Source organism: Lepeophtheirus salmonis, unplaced genomic scaffold (assembly GCF_016086655.4).
Source record: "Lepeophtheirus salmonis unplaced genomic scaffold, UVic_Lsal_1.4 unplaced_contig_10985_pilon, whole genome shotgun sequence".
Taxonomy (NCBI): Eukaryota; Metazoa; Arthropoda; class Copepoda; order Siphonostomatoida; family Caligidae; genus Lepeophtheirus; species Lepeophtheirus salmonis.
Genome location: NW_027289351.1, coordinates 46,906 through 63,881, shown reverse-complemented (window position 1 = coordinate 63,881; position 16,976 = coordinate 46,906). Strand labels below are relative to the sequence as shown.

General features: G+C 29.3%; 1 long non-coding RNA gene across 1 annotated transcript; it reads right to left on the bottom strand.

Annotated features, from left to right (window-relative positions):
* Positions 1-6,218: 6,218 nt before the first annotated feature.
* LOC121130705 (uncharacterized) lies at positions 6,219-8,829 on the bottom strand. Its single transcript, XR_005868780.2, has 3 exons — positions 8,728-8,829; positions 6,803-6,899; positions 6,219-6,597 (listed from the first exon to the last, which is right to left on the bottom strand). It is a non-coding gene; the product is annotated as an uncharacterized lncRNA (long non-coding RNA).
* Positions 8,830-16,976: the final 8,147 nt, after the last annotated feature.

Genomic DNA, 16,976 nt, shown 5'->3' with positions numbered 1-16,976 from the left:
GTACGAAGAAAGATATAGCTGCAACAAGTGAATGTTTATGTTTATGGTGAAGGAGGAAAACTGAGAGACGATGATGATACGGTGCAGAAGATTGTACAAGATTATTACAACAAAATATTTGATGGATCTGGAAGCGATACTAAAAATTCAAAATTTGATTTCAAGGTTAAATTATCTACTAAACCGAAAAAGAACTTACAAAAAGAATTTAACATTAAAGAAGTATATGAATACACGAACAAAAATTAAAAGATGGAAGAATTGTATAAAAGTTTCCTCATACAATCCCCATTTTAACAAACTACTTAAACGAAATCTTACAACAGCAATCTCTTCCCGAAGAAATGAATTATAGTAGTCTTAATAAAAAAAGGCTAAAATGCAAATTATGTGCATAACTTGAGACCCATTACACTCTTAAATGTACACAATAAAATTTTATCTTGATTAATGTTCGAGAGAATGCCCCCAGTTCTAGAAGAAGTTTTACCTAGTTCAAAGTTTGGTTTTAGAAAAAACAGATCAATCAGCGATGTAGCAATATCCGTTAGAGAATGGATAAGATGGCAGGACAAAGAAATAAATAGATGGCTAAAGTTTTTATTGATTTTACAAAAGCATTCGATACAATATCGCACGAGCATATAATTCATCAGCCCCATGCTTTAAATATACCTCTATGAAATATAAATCTGATGACATCTATCTTAAAAGGATGAAAAAGAGAAATTGCCTTAGGGGAGGAGTAAAAATAAATGTCGGAAGAGGATGTTCGACAAGGATAGGATACCCCTAAGCACAGTACTATTTATCTTGGCAATAAGACCACTACAACTAAGCACTGATGACATACTAGATGTTAAGAACATAAATGGGAAAAAATATTTAACTGTTTTCTATTTGACGAAAATAACATGGAAAAAAATATTAACAACTTTGTAAGCATATTAGAGGAGTTTAGATGCCTATGTGGACTGAAAACAAAATATGAACAAATCTACATTTATGATAACTATGCTAGAAGAAAACAGTTTTAAATACCTTTGAAATGCAGGAAAAACCGCCAAAAATGATGGGGTCTTGTAGAGGGAAATAATATACGATAAACATTACTGACCATCCTCGATGGGCAGAAGCAATGAAGAACATAATTAATAATAAATAGGTGCCGATATCTCCGTTCAAGAATACAGATATAATTTACTTATCTATCAGTAAGATGAACATTGAAACGTTAAGTAGAAAAGGAATAAGGACCGTCGAGGAATTAATGGCATCAAGCAATATAACAGATCTAACAGATCCAGCCATAGCACTACTGAAGTTGCAAATAAACTCCAGATATAAAAAATGAAGTAAGGAATAAAACCAAAAAATATTCTAACCAATCAATGAGGGGTAAAATTTTGGAGGGAAGAGGATGTGGCACGAATTTTTTGCAGCTTTTGTTAAAATGAACTGGAATTGAGACAGGCAAGCTGATAAATTTCTGCTATGGAATATATGACAAGGATCTAACTTCAGGCAAATACTCAACAAATATAAAAAATTGCATCAGGATCGTTCTATGTTGGAAACCTAGGAACACAGGAAATAAATATTTTCAAGTGTTCTGCATGTGGGGAAACAATAAAAAAAAAAACAATTAGCCACTTTCTGGGAGCATTTAACCCATTAAAACATACTTCACTTCACTCAAGAAGAGAGTGGATGCTTTTATAGGGAAAAACTATCAGAGTCTCAAATTATGTATGGTCTAATAGTAGATAATGAGAGGTATGCATTACCCAATAAATGTTGTTAAAGTCCATATGATGATAGTTGCTGCAATGGCGAAGAGAATGAATATAAACAAAAGACTTTTGACGGCGGCTAGGAAGGAGCTCAAAGAGATTGACTCCGATGCTTCGATTTCGACTTAATGTATGATCTCACAACACCATGATCTAGTTTTTATGAACAAGAAAAAAAAAATATTCAGTTTGTACATCATATTCTAGTTTTTAGAACGATACTCAACCGTATAAAACCTATTAATTATTATATTTCTATGTGTTTTATATTTACGTACTATAATTTGCTGTTAGATGTAAAGCGGGAAGCCTTCCTATAGGCTTCGAAAAGTTTATTACGGAGTATGGCTTTGATTAGGAGGTTTGACAGTAGGTCATGCAAACTGCATTGCTAATGTTGTTGTTGCCTCTTTTCTTTTTAATAACAACAATGGCGCGTAAATAATGTCTAATTAATATATAAAATAATTGATCGGAACAATATTATAAATCTACGCAACCTCGACTCTATAGACTGTATCGGCGTACAAATTACAATGCACATAGTACTACAACTATTAAATTATTCCTAATGTATTTTTATTACTTTCTTCCATTAATTTAACAGAACTTAAATGAATCTCTATATGTAAGTAGTTATTATTGTGATTATATTTTCTTGATATTGATTTGCAATAAATGAAAAAAATATATACATAGGTTATCATATTTTGTTTTAATAATCAATATAGAAATGATGTTCTTGTTAGATATCACATGATGAGAGCAAATCTATTTATGTAGATTAACAAATTCATTCTCAACCTCACTCCATTTAAACTTCATTCCATGAAATTAAAAATAATAAAAAACTGAACTGCTGGATGTTATCATTTTTTTAAATAAAATATTATTCTAATTATGATCCGCTTATAAGAGTTTATATTTAATTATAGTTTGATGTAGAGCATTCATAAATATTAAAATATTTTCAGCATTAAGAGTTTTCATATTGAAGATACTATATTTGATTTAATAACTTTTAGAAACTTTATTTACAGTGGCAAAATATATATTTGGAGTTACGTTGTCTATAGAAAACACTTCTTGTATAGTTTTGGAGAGACTGAATCTAAAGTTAATGTTTTTTACCATTTGACAAATAACTTTTTATTTGCATCATTTCATTATAGGTAGGATGGCGTCAACAGGTTTTTATTCAGTTTGTTACTTTATTTACGCCTATTCAATTATAATAAATACATGTTTATCAGTTTACAGTAGTGATGAAACATATGTTAGGGCTTATGATCGTAATGTTAACATCTATTAATACATTTGCTTTATTTTTTCAGGACTAATTGATGGATTAAAAATGTTGATATACTTCAACTCAAAATTAGAAAACTACTCAGTGGCATAGAATTGCTTTGCATGAAGTTGTGACTTGAAAGGTATTGTTAGTGGAAGATTTGAGAAATTTTAGTTAGGAATAAAGTAAGGCTACATTAAGAATATTAAAGGTTAATGAACTCCTACGATGTTTCTGGTGGTGTGTTTTATATGATGTCAAATTTTTGTTTTTCGTTGAACTTTAATAATTATGGGTTTTCTTTCAAGAAAATTGGTGAAATACATTTTTATATTGGAATTCAAATTAATAATAATCCTTATCTTTATTTATTTGTTCAAGAAGATCTTCGTGTCATCTATAATACTTTATTTTGAAATTTAATGTGCTTAAAACGTGAATACGTATGTTGACAATATTTACATATTATTTGCATCTATATATGAATACTCGCATACTGTCAGTAAGAAAGTTTTGATATTTTGGGTCGGCTTATGTAGAATATACTTCGTATAACTCAGAATACAATTTTTTAGTTGAACTTTCTAAATACAAAACAAAAAAGAATATAACCCTAATGACAAAAGTTATGAATAATATAAAAAAAAAACGAACATTTCCTGTAAAAATGTATGCTTTATACTTTCTGTCAAAAAAATACCCCGAATTGTTGTTTTAAATTGCTTTTGCTGAAGGTGATTTAAAAAAAAAAAATTATAGGTCATAATACTGTCTTTCATTATGACGGTAACTTTAAGTAGGACTTGTAGACCAGTTTGCATGCAAAGGCTGGATAAAGTCAGTCTACCTCACTAATGATCCACAATATTTACATTCAACGACATTATTGAACAAAAAATCGTCATGCCAGCTTAAGGAAGTTATCACATTGCCTTAACATCTCTCACGAGTCAGTTTGTACGATTTTGACGGAAAATTTGGGCGTGAGACACGTTGCTGCACGGGCTGTTCCAAAACAGCTGAATTTTCTGCAAAAACATTACTGTGAGCAAATCTCTTCGGACATACTTGATTGTACGAATTTCAACCAACGTTTATGGAGCGCATCATAACTGATGATGAGACGTGGTTTACGGTGTAACATGTAAACAACCCAAGAATCATTCGAAAGGAGGAAAAAAATTAAATGTAAAAGTCGTGGAGTACTAGAGGGTAGAATGACTTATCCAGCCGTTGCAAGAAACTTGTCTACAGATTGCGCTCAAACTTGGTATCATAATATAAGAAAGTGCTGGGGACGAAGAAAAAAAGAAAGTTTTTTAAATCCTTTCAGCAAAGACAATTTAAATTAACAATTCCCGGTACTTTTTTACAGAATATATGTCATCAAAGATTCAAATCCTGTTATTAAGGAGAAAATAATTTCAGATTTGAAATTAATATGCTAAGTTAATCTAAACCCATGTTAAATAAACTCAACTCTATTTTTTATTGAACAATACATATAAAATGAAAATACAACAAGCTATATTTTAACATACTTAACAAAGAAAAAAAATCAATGAAACCTTTCAAAAATAATTTATTTGAAGATATATTTTCAAATGAATATATGGTGTTTCTGAATAAGAAAACAAACTTTTTTAATACCTATAATTTCTAGAATTTGTTTTATTTCTGTACTCTTGGGCCTTATCGTTAAAAAAAGTTTTCTAATTATATAATGAAAAAAAAGAATATTAATTTAAATATAATTGAGACATCTCTGTATGAGACAATAATTTTTTGTGAATCTAATTATCATGGATTGAAAGAAAAATAATGAATTTGTAACAAAATCAAAATTAGCAACATTTTAATAAGTAGCAATTAGAAAATAAATTACGGATAATGTTCATAAATACAATAAATTTTCATATATAGAAGAATAAAAAATGAAATTATTTTGATTATCATGAGTGTCATTACATAAAAAAACAAATTAAAAAAATTGTACATATATATTTATGTATAAATTAATGTTTAAAGAAGTTTGAATTTTGGGGTGTCTAAATACATAATCAGCAATAATTGTTAAAGTTATTCAGACATACTAAAAATCGGGTTGCCACATCTATATTGCATGTACACGTATACTATTCACTTTTTTTAGTTGATTAAAGGAAGTTGTTTGTGAGAGCAATTTTTTTCCTAATATCACATACTATATATGTATATTAGACTGTACCAAAATGACAAAAGTCGGGAATTTGGTACTGTAGGATATTTTATTTTGTACTTAACCCCTTTAAAAGGAAATAACCATCAAGATTTGGAAAAAAGTTTCTTCATTAGCGCATTTTGATTGAAATCTGTAAAACGTCAAAAAAAAAAAAGAAATTTTGATGTTGTTTCTTTAAAATTATCGACTTCAATCAAACTATAGGATTTTTATTTTATTATGTATTATATGTAGATACAATATATATTGTTAACAATACTTTAACAAACTTTCTATAACTTGCCTCATGATATGAGTAATTTAAGTATAAATATTCTACCAACAAATAAATATTCTCTATGGATACCGCGTAAAACGCGCATTTTTTCGACATTTCTCTTCTTTTTACGACTCAAATCTCATTTTTTGATACCAAGTGTAAAATATATTATTGCCAAATACACTTTTGTTGTTCATTTGTGTCAAATCAGATACTTTATTTTACCTATTTATAATTTTAAATAACAAAAACTATTTATTAAACTCTTCAAAAATACAACTTTTATATATAGAGTTGATTTGTTTTTATTAAAACAAATTTATAACTTTATATTCTTAAAGTTTGACATCTTCTATTTATAATGAGTAGTTAATTCTTTTTTTTTAAATAACCTTTTAAAAATAAACTATAAATGAATAATTGTTTCTAGTTTTTTTTTTGTTACATTAATAGAGAAAATCAAACGAGATTTTAATTTAGCTCTGTTATTATAGTCCTGTCTCTCTTGTCCATAAACTTGACCTGAAGCGTTGGTTACTTCTTTAACTACACTTTTACAGTTTTGTGGGGGGTATGGTATTGGGAAGTTGAGACCTGTGATGAGACAAAACTAATGATGAATTTCTGCCGTGATTAAAGAATCACTGGTGTTGTTCCAATCCTGGATGGATATTAATTATTTAAGTAGAATCCTAATTTCTCCACAAATTTCATGGCGATACTTTTAACTTTTTTTGAACGTACATCTTTCCCCCATGCTATGATTCATTTATATTTGATGTAAAGTATGTGATGGACCTGATAAAATATTTCAATTTACTTTAATTTAATACCAAATATGAAAATTAAAATTAACGATGAACTCGACGATAACACGCAATTATTTTGAGTTATTTCCAGACAACCCATGCTTTGAGATGTAGAGTTGTAAAGAACGATTTACCGTTTTGTGCCATTTTCAGTGTGAAACAATTGCGATTTTCATATTAAGAAATCTTCATCTACAATTGCTGAGATAACCATTTTCCTAATGCTATAAGCATAAAATTGATCATTAGACAAAACATCAACAACACTTTCGATATTTCAGGCAGGCGAAAATTTTGCTTATTTTTTTGAGTTTATAATCAAATTCTAAGTCGTAAATGTTACAACAAATAATTTTTCCAAGTTTTTCTGACTATTATAATTAAACACAGTATAAAGTTGATAAATATTATTTATACAATCTTACACACCTTAAAACGAGTTAGCTCCATTTCTTATGCTCAGTTCTTATGTAACGCAGTGGTAATTCATTGTTTATTTATTTATTTGGTTGGTTTCGACTTGTGGCTAAAAAAAATGATATTGTCGACTCATGATAAATATAATAAAATACTATGAAAGAGCATGATTATAATTATACAATATGATAAAATCTAATGAAATAATATTGTAAAATTAATTAGTTAATGTGGTGTGTAATTAAAGTAGATGTGGATTATTTTTTAAAAGTATCTTAAAACCGCAAAGTGAAGAAGTTCGTCTCAATTCTTCGGGGAAGCTGTTCCATATCCGTATAGTTCCATAAAAAGTCATGTCGGAGGTAATTAGTATTTTCCGATGGATGAACTAAGTAAAAATCGGAAGATGACCTAGTGTTGTACACCTTACTACATACTTTGGGCTTGATATTACAATGTGTCAGTCCATTAATAACTTTAAATATCATAGCCACCCACATCCTGAAGTTTCCTCCTCTTTTCAAGCGACGACAGCCCGACTAGATGTAACCAATCTCATAGGATATATCGCCGCATACCATCTTAATAAAGCATTTCTGTACATTTTCAGGAGCTTAGATTTCCTTTCGATACATTGGATTCCGCAACTGAGAACGTAGTTTAAAATAGGCTTAACATATGCTTCATAAAGCTTCTTCATCAGCTCCATATTTCTGTTTTAAAACTCCTTAGAATAAACCCAAGCACTCTGTGTCCTTTTCTAACAATATTGTATATATGAGGGCTGAATTTTATGTTAAAAGATGTCAGCACTCCAAGATCCTTTAAGACACCCACATTCTTCATCCCTCCAAGATCAACAGCACCGCCCCAAAAAATCATAAAGTAGTTCTTCTCAAGATTTACAGGAATTCTCCAACGGTCGCTCCACCTCAGAAATTATCTGGGGTCATGTTTGGCCTCCTCTTCTGAGTGGCAAATTAGCTTTGTGTTGTAAGCATACATATATATTTTGGATCGGAGGTTGTCACACAGGTCGTTAATATAGACCAAGAAGAGGGTAGGTCCAAGGAGATTAGCTTGAGGTACAATTGTAAAAAGTGACTATTCGAAAGAACAAGTATATGTGCCAAAAGTTTCTATATTAGTTACATGATACCACTAATCCCCCATAAAAGCTAAAATCTATTGGCATATTTGAAACTAATTTTAACTTTTGACTTTACTCGATAAATTTTGAACTTATATAATTTTACCTTTCGATATTACTTTACTTTTTTGGTCTAGTATAATAACTTTTTAATCAAATAAAACCCTTGTAGAAATGACAGCGGCAGCTCGTTCGGAAATGTCATATCTAATTATTGTTTATATGAATAAACTATCAATAATAGTAATTGATCCACCAACTTCAATCATAAATAGGTCGATCATTAAAGATTGTATTCAGATTGACATAATACTGTGTATAAAATTATAAATGAGTAAGATAGGGTGTGTAATATGACATAAAGGACCAATGAATGTATATTTAATAATAATATATTAGACACTAGTTATCAAAAAACGAGATTTGAGTAGTAAAAATGTAGAAAAACATGAAATTAAATGCGCGTAATACACGATACAAAAAAGATAAAATTTATTTATGCACAACGCGTTTGGAACTAAAATACTCATATCAAGTAGAAGATTAAAGAAAAGTTTAATATTATATTAAAGTAAAATATTGTTGAAAAATTTATGTTTTATCTATTTTACTTAAAAATAAAAATCCTGGAACTTGATTCAAATCGATCATTTTAAAGAAATTAACATCCAACTTTAATTTTTTTCGACATTTTACAGATATTCAAATCAGATCCTGTCCATTATTGTTAATTTAAAAATAGATAATAAAAATTACATTTATAATTAATTATATAAATTATACTAACAATTTACATAAGTGCAATAAATATATAACTAATAACTAAACAAATCCACATTAATATAAAGACAATAATTAATATCCTACGATCAGGGACGACTCTCCTCTTTTCTCTTATTCAAATACACGCATTCTTCTTCTTCTCTTCACATCAGTTGACGAACAGGGATACCTCAAAACAAGAGTAAAATATTTCTTCAGTTTTATAATTATTTTCTTGTTTAAAGGAATAAAATGCAAAATAAAAAATATCCTCCAATTCCCAACTTTTGTCATTACGGTACATTCCAATGTATACAGGGTAGAGTAGCAAAATGTGGACTCGAGGGATGAATTTAAAAATACCTCAATAATTGTATATTTTCAATAATAGGAAAAAAAAATATTGTTGATAAAACTTTTTTTTACTCAATATAGGCACCTTCATTATCAATAACAGCTTTACACGTTCCTTGAAGGTCATGCAGGAGTTGAGGAAAAACTCCTCTGACAGGCTGTCCCATGCATTCAGTATGGAGGACTTCAGTGAGTCCCCATTTGGGTGTGAGGTCCTGTTGGTTTCCTTCTCCAAAGTTCCCTGTATAGAAAAGTCAAGTGGGTTCAAATCTGGTGAGGAAGGGGGGCATATTTCTTTGGACCAGAATCGATTCAAGACTTTTGGCACTTGTTGGACGTGTGAGAGGGAACGCCATCCTGGTCCACACGTAGTTACCTTCTGGGTAGTTAATCTTCAGCTATGGCAGGATGGTGTACCTAATTATCTTGCATTAGGGCTCCTAGCCCATTTTCTATACAACCTTGAAAAAGAACGGAGGCATCTTCTTTCCATCAGAGGATACAACGCTGGGGACCATTGTTTAGGCTGAGTATTTGGTGTTGTAAACCCCTTGGACCTTTTCTTCCTAGGAGCGACAGAGAAGTCACTGGCGTGGTGATTCATCGACTCAGTGGGATCCTTATTTATATTCTTTTTCCATACTTAAAAAGAACTTTGTATCCCTCTTTAAATTATGCCCTCCAGTTTCTGACATCCTGGAGAGGTGCTTTCCATTTTTTTTATCTTGACAACTTAAAAACCAGGCTCCTAAAACATTTAACAATATCCATTGTCTTCATCACATCAACTCCAGCATCAAGGAGATCTAAGATGCACTCATTATTTATATAAAATAGAGGATCATTGTAATTATTAGAAATTTATAAAAAGTGGTATTTTTGAATTATATTGTTTAAAATGTTAAAGAATCGAAATTGGAATCAGTAATTTTTACAAGAATTATTACAACCCAAGTTTTTAAATAAATATATGGTTGACCCAGTGTGAAAAGATTATGACCAGCAAAAATTGTCTTTAATAACTTTTTTGTTTCCATATTTTAGAAGCGACAATATATAGTAAATAGACTGTGCTGTGAATTTATTCAGTACGAAACCATTCTATGTGACTTTAACAATCATATTTGCAATGCTGTTATGCATTCTTTGATAGAAATTATGACAAATTTATACTAACTATTAGTGTATTCCCTATACAGTTGTGTGCAATCCGTATGATTAGCTCTTATCAAATATTATAATTGCAATGTTCTACTTCACTAGCTCTACAAAAACGTTTTTAAGTTAACTTTGTCATCTCTTAGTTTTATAAAATAGTTATATATCCTTGAAATTTTAACTTTATTATAAAATCCCAAACAAATAGCAGAGTTAAGTACTGTATTTCTGTAATTTTGCCTTAGAAATGTAGTATTTGGTACATGCATTTTATAAGTTTTGTATTTATAATAGGTTTAAATAGTATCGATCTAGTATTTATATTATGTCAATGATAATAGCAAAATTTGAATCTTCTAGCTTTAATATTGGCGAAAATATTTTGACCCAAATATTGTAAGTTAAATATATAAATTCAAACTTTTGTCCAGATAGCATATTTTCACGCTGGGTCAACAATTTATTTGTCCATGTAAAATATATTCCGATGAGAACAATATAGAAATCTATTAGCATGTAAGATTCTTCAACAATTTTTTTTACATATACAATTAAAAGATTAAGGTCTGCATTGTAAATTGAAAAGCAAACAATTTATCATTCACCGAATTTTTCTGAGGTTTTTGAATGTGGCAATGACAATGTAAACATTGATATTTTATAGTTACAGATATAACAATCATACTAAATAATTGTGTGCATAAAATATTAATAATAAATTTCATTTGGCAATCTACTAAACTCACTCAAGAGTTGTAAATCATTTGCTATTGGTGAATTATAAAAGGAAGCAAAAAAAAACGAAGTAGATATAATATTATTCTTCATTTTCATATCCCATAATTAGGGTAGGAAGTTTTGTTGAGGTGAACACTAAACATAAGATTTGTATTCATGACGTAATTTCCTTTTTTTTATCGCATATACTGGCAAAGCATATTTTTTACTACGCTCAAAATAACACTTTATCCATGAAGATATTTTCGTTTTCTTATTTACTCTTTGTTGAGCAATGATATGACAGGAACAACAAATAACAGAGGGAGCACTCATTTTGTACAAATGAATTGAAGCCATAATAGGAAACAATCTTTGAGTGCAGAATCCACAACGGATCTAAGTTTTTCTCTCAGTCACCTAAATTTTGAAATATATTTCATCATTTTTAAGCCTAAAAATGGAAATATAACGAGTTCAGAACGAGATACAGAATCAATAAAATAACTTTTTTAATATAAAAACACTTTTACCTAAGTTTCATAAGTCTTATTTTTAATTCGTAAAATATGACTCTGAATTACACTACTATAATCCCAGATAATTCAGATGACTGAGAGAAAAACTTGGATTAGTTTTGAATTCTGCACTTATATGTAAATAAATATGATTATTGTTTTCAATTCATTTGTACAAAATTCCCCGTCTCATAATTATTCCCTGTGTAATCAATAGAAAATAATAACATCCCTTTTGATTAAGAAGGCTGTCAAATCATTTTTATTTCTATTTTATGCGCAAATCTCATCAGTATTTTTTTACTGCTTAAAGTATTAAAATTAATGAGAATGATTACTATATTTATGTATGTTCGAAAGAGGAAAACAATTATGATAAATCAAAAATGTAGTACTGAAAAGCCCCATGGATTACTCCCTTTAGTATTAACATCACAAATATTTTTATTTGCCTTATTTGAATTATATTTATTTCTGGAGTTGGTTCATTGTTACGAATTCGTTAATATTAATCTTTTGTTACTAGGAAAAATGAATATAATTTTGTTCAAGTAAACCTTTATGAACTAATAATAGAACAAACGGCATTGATTCATATGGATTCATATAAACAAAAATATTTTTTTCTATTTTCAGTACTATTTATAGTCTACAATTGCTTGTTTTTTTATCTAGCCAATGCACTTACCACCAACATACTTTTTACAAATATCACAATTTTGTATTATCCTACTTTTTTCACAATTTTTACATATCCCTTTACAGAATAACACACAAATGTTACAGTACTAAATGGAGGTTACCTGGACTGTTCAGTCATTCTAGATAGAACATCACATATTTTATTACTCAATAAATCTAATGACTGCAAAATCAGGCATTATATTGACGGATATAAAAAAATATAACCCAGGAAATTTCATAGAGTTACAACATAATTTACAGCTATAATGAATCAGTGCGTTCTATTAATAAGTTTCCTATGATAAATGGACATGTTTGAAGGGTATTAAGAAATTCAGTATGTTTTCATTAAAACTACTATTACAGTTACTAACTCATACAATGGTCTTAAATATATTTCTACCAAGTTTGCAGAGTCGGTAAATAAAATGCCCGACTCCGACTCCAACACACACCTTTTTAATAATATATTTTATAGCCTACATAAATACTATATAGTCATTTGAGACTAGAGACTATAAATATAAATCTAATTTATAGCTATGGGTAGTTATTAGTTATTTGTAATAAATAATTTTGCCAAGATAAGATATTTAACAAGGTAAACAACAAATAAAATGAATCATAATTTATCTATTTCTATTAAATTCATAAGTTTATTAACATAATTTATGTACTCGTAACCAAGGAACAACAATACAAACAACCTCTTACACAGAGTTACTCTTTACTCTGATGGCATTGACTATTCGCAAGACTAAGCAATGAACTAGCATGGCTAGTGGCTATCCTTTACCCGACATTATAATTTAGGCTTTAAAGATGTTTGAGAATTGTGATTGTATAGGCCAGGGGTAGATAACATATGGGGCACGTGCCACCGATAGGGAGGTTTATTAACTGGCATGCGCAAATTAGTAAATATTCCTGTAGTTTGTGTGTGGTTTTACTCGTTATTGTTAATAGTGGCGCACTCATTGATTATAAATGTTGAAGTTGGCAATTCATGTCTCAAAGGTTGCCTACCCCTGGTTTAGACTATCGAGGACGTTAGAAATTTGTAAAGAAAACTTATAAATGAGTTTACTTTCAAGTTTAATAAATTAAGAGTAGTTAATACTTATAATTTATAACCATCTAGGAAAAAACTTAACGGACACTCCTTGTAACCCTTAAATTATCAATAAGTTTTATTAAGATTAATTATACTAATTTATGAATCCGGAGTCGTTACAAATTTTCGATATTTCTAACTCTGACTCTGCAGCCCTGATTTCAATGAAAATACAATGAAAATATCCTGAATCAGTTTTTGCAAATTTGTTACGTAATTTTAAAACTATACTTTAATATCTTCATGCTAAGTGAAAACCATGATATCCACTTAAATTCCCAGGAACAATATTATGTTGATGCCTAATACACTTCAATCGAATGAAGCAGACATCGAATTATAAACATCACATAACTTATATTTAATCAATTAGTGAAGATTGTTACATTTGTCAAAAGTCTTAGTATTAAACAACAAGTTTTAATCGTTCTAAATGTCAAAAAATAAATGATGCACAGTTAACAGAGCCCTTTTTAGAAGGATACGTTGCTGACGTAAAGGCCATCAATCTGCAAATGTCATTCATTCATAGTCACCACATTATTACATTGATTTAATGATTGTATCCTTTACGTAGGACTGGGACATTTAGTCATTGCCATTGGACTTACTCGAATATTATCTTAGGTATACAAGTAACTGAGAATATACATGATTATATAATTTTAAAATATTGTTATTCGGTTACAGGGGAACTAATATGCTGTCTATTTATGGTATCAATTTCTAGTTGACTTTTACAAAATAAAATAAACTTACTATAATGTATATATTGCTCAAATATATTTCAAAATGATTTAAATATATTTTTAATCAATTCCATTGGCATGGTAAAATAAAAAAAAATTGAAAGATGTATCTCTTTCGGTTCGGGCGGGAAACAACTTTGTAACTGCCCTTACAATACAAGATGGGAAAACTATTTGGTCATGTTTTCCTCTTAGCCATGTTGAAGTCATTGCTTACAATGAAAATGTTATAGAGCCATCACTTTGTTCATACTCATCACCTCCTAAATAATTAATAGTTTGTATCCAGTCTTTTATGCTGTAAATCATTCTCAAAAGATGGGAACTTAGCTATGTGTCTTTGATCATTCTTAACTCTTAATTCTTGTGGTGCATCCAAAAAATAATTTAGTTTTTCCAAAAAAAAAAGAATCCCTGGCTCTAAAATTCCTATTTCTTGACACAATCTAGATCTCTTTAACAACACATTGGCTGTTGTTGCCATTTTCCGCCAAAAACAGTAATCTACAAGTGATAAATGATACCTAGTTAAGCTTCAACTTTTGTGCTATATTTATCTGAGGAATAAATGAAAGTATCTGAAGGCTCTTTGTTAAGGTTCAGTCGTGCCAAGTCGAGGTGAGTCAATCTCGTTTATGACATCTTTCTCTTTTGAGTAATAATTTTTATTACGATTGCTTTTGTCTCCACTTGAAGCTATCTTTGCCGTGTTTATTTTATTACTAACATGTAACAAGTATACAAATATTATTTTAATGTATAATAGCTATTAAGCTAGCTTCAGTGGCGCCATATAATTGACATTTTAAATATGTAATGAGCTCAAATTCAAATCTCTAAAGAGAAAGTAATAAAAATCTAGTTTTTTAATATCTTACTGATGTATTGGTCTTCTTATAACTAACCATAGTAATTAGTTGAAATTTTCTAATATTACAATAAGTGTTGAGTCGGTCCTCATTAAGAACTATGCTCAGTCCCACATTTATAAGTATGTTCTTAATGCATATCTGATATATTTTATTTGGCTTAATAAACCATCGAAATTGTTATGTGTTATTACAAGGACCGACAGTTCGAGTGGAGCAGACCAAAAATATAAGGACTGACGCAAAACTAGTTACGATACCTTTAACGTTATATATTTTTTTGTAAATGTTTCACTCATAAAATAAATTAAAAATGGTCGGGCTGTATAATTACTACAAGATGATAAATTTCAATATTTATATGTAAACCCTAAAAAAATTTAAAAAACGAGTCCTTTTAAACCTTCTTTGTAGCGTATTAAAAAAAAACACATGAAAACAATGCATTCATCTATGTTATAAAGAAAGTTTTTTCTTTATTTTTTAATTTATGAATAGGAAAATCTTTTTTTTTTGCCTGCAACATATATTTCTTCATATATGAATACTCGTATATATTTTGCATTAGAAAACAATTAGTTAATGGGATTTGAATATTAATAGATGTAAACAGCCTTTAAAGTATTAGAAGTATGTTTTTATGCCTTTTTTTGTCACTTATAGTTGCTTATACGTACTAAAAATCTTTTTCAGTGTGTGAAAAAAATCCTTAAACAACAACATTTCATTAAAATTGTTTTTATCAAAACATGTACTACTTGACATTTTGTCAATAAAAATATTTTCCTTACTTGTTTTCTTTATTCTATTTGCAAACTCCTCATAAAATAATAAGTCTAAATTATGTACAGAGCATAGTTGTGATTATCTCCCAGGTTTTTAAGAAAACCTGGAGCAGTTTTCATACAGAAAAACTTCCCAGATTTATGTTTATTTTTATTAAATCCTACTTCTTATATGATACATAAGTATTCTTGTAAAAAAAAAAAAAAAGGCTCTAACTCCCAGTTTTCCAAAAATGGCATATATTTATTACCTATTCCAGCTCCGAATGTTTTCCTACTGTAATAATATTTTTACATACACATTAAACTTTTTAGAGTATTTTTCTTTTAATAGATATTAATGAAATATTATGGAAAAAGTAACTAACTTGTAATGAGTCAAACGGTAACTTGATTTTTATGGATCTGAATGTATAAAATCTGAAAACTTTGAATTTTAAACTTCAACAACATAAAATTTATTATTTAACAATATAATTTCAACAAAATAAATAATATATATAGATGTGTGTCTGAGCTTTCTTAATCATTAATGTAGTCGCCTTTAGCAGCAATTATTGGTCCCAGGCGGCGAATTAAGGCCTGAAACCCACTGTCAGTAACGTCGAATCGTCGAAGAGGAAGAAGGGCTTTGTGTAAAAGGCTAAACTGGATCCTGAAGAGTTAAAGAAAACAGTCCAGAGAATCTTCTCAAGTACTTGAGGGCCCATGCAAGAGATCCCTGAGGTTTCACACCAGACTGTCAAGAGAGCTATCATAAAGTGGGTGGAAAGAGCCTTGTGAGAGTGGAGAGGTCACTTTTGACACCACCAATAAAAGAAACCCATCTTCTCCGTTGCAAAACTCGTTTGAATTACCTCAAGAAGGCCAAAGCCAAATGGGTCATTAAGTTGAGAGACGAGAATACCTGGCTGTTGACCATGTGAGGAACAAACGGAATGATACGTACTTATACTTTATGCTTTTCAACTTATTTAGAATTAATTTACAATGTGAACCTATTTCGATATTTATATTCGAGTGTTGAACATCAAAGTTCCAATTGTTCTAAAAACCAGAAAGTATAGGTAATAATCTTTAGTATGAATATGATCATATCATAAATAAAGCATCAAATCTATAACATCACTTCTGATAAATAAATACTTTTTTTGTACATAACAGTTGAACTATTATTATTTACCTTTACACATATATTTTGAACGTTATACATCAATCCATATGGGAGTGATATCTCATTCTTTGGATTTAGTTTTGTCTTACTTAATTTTTTCTTGTGAGTCTTCAAAGTTTTTTCTCTTGTTATAAATGTTAACGACATTTTTT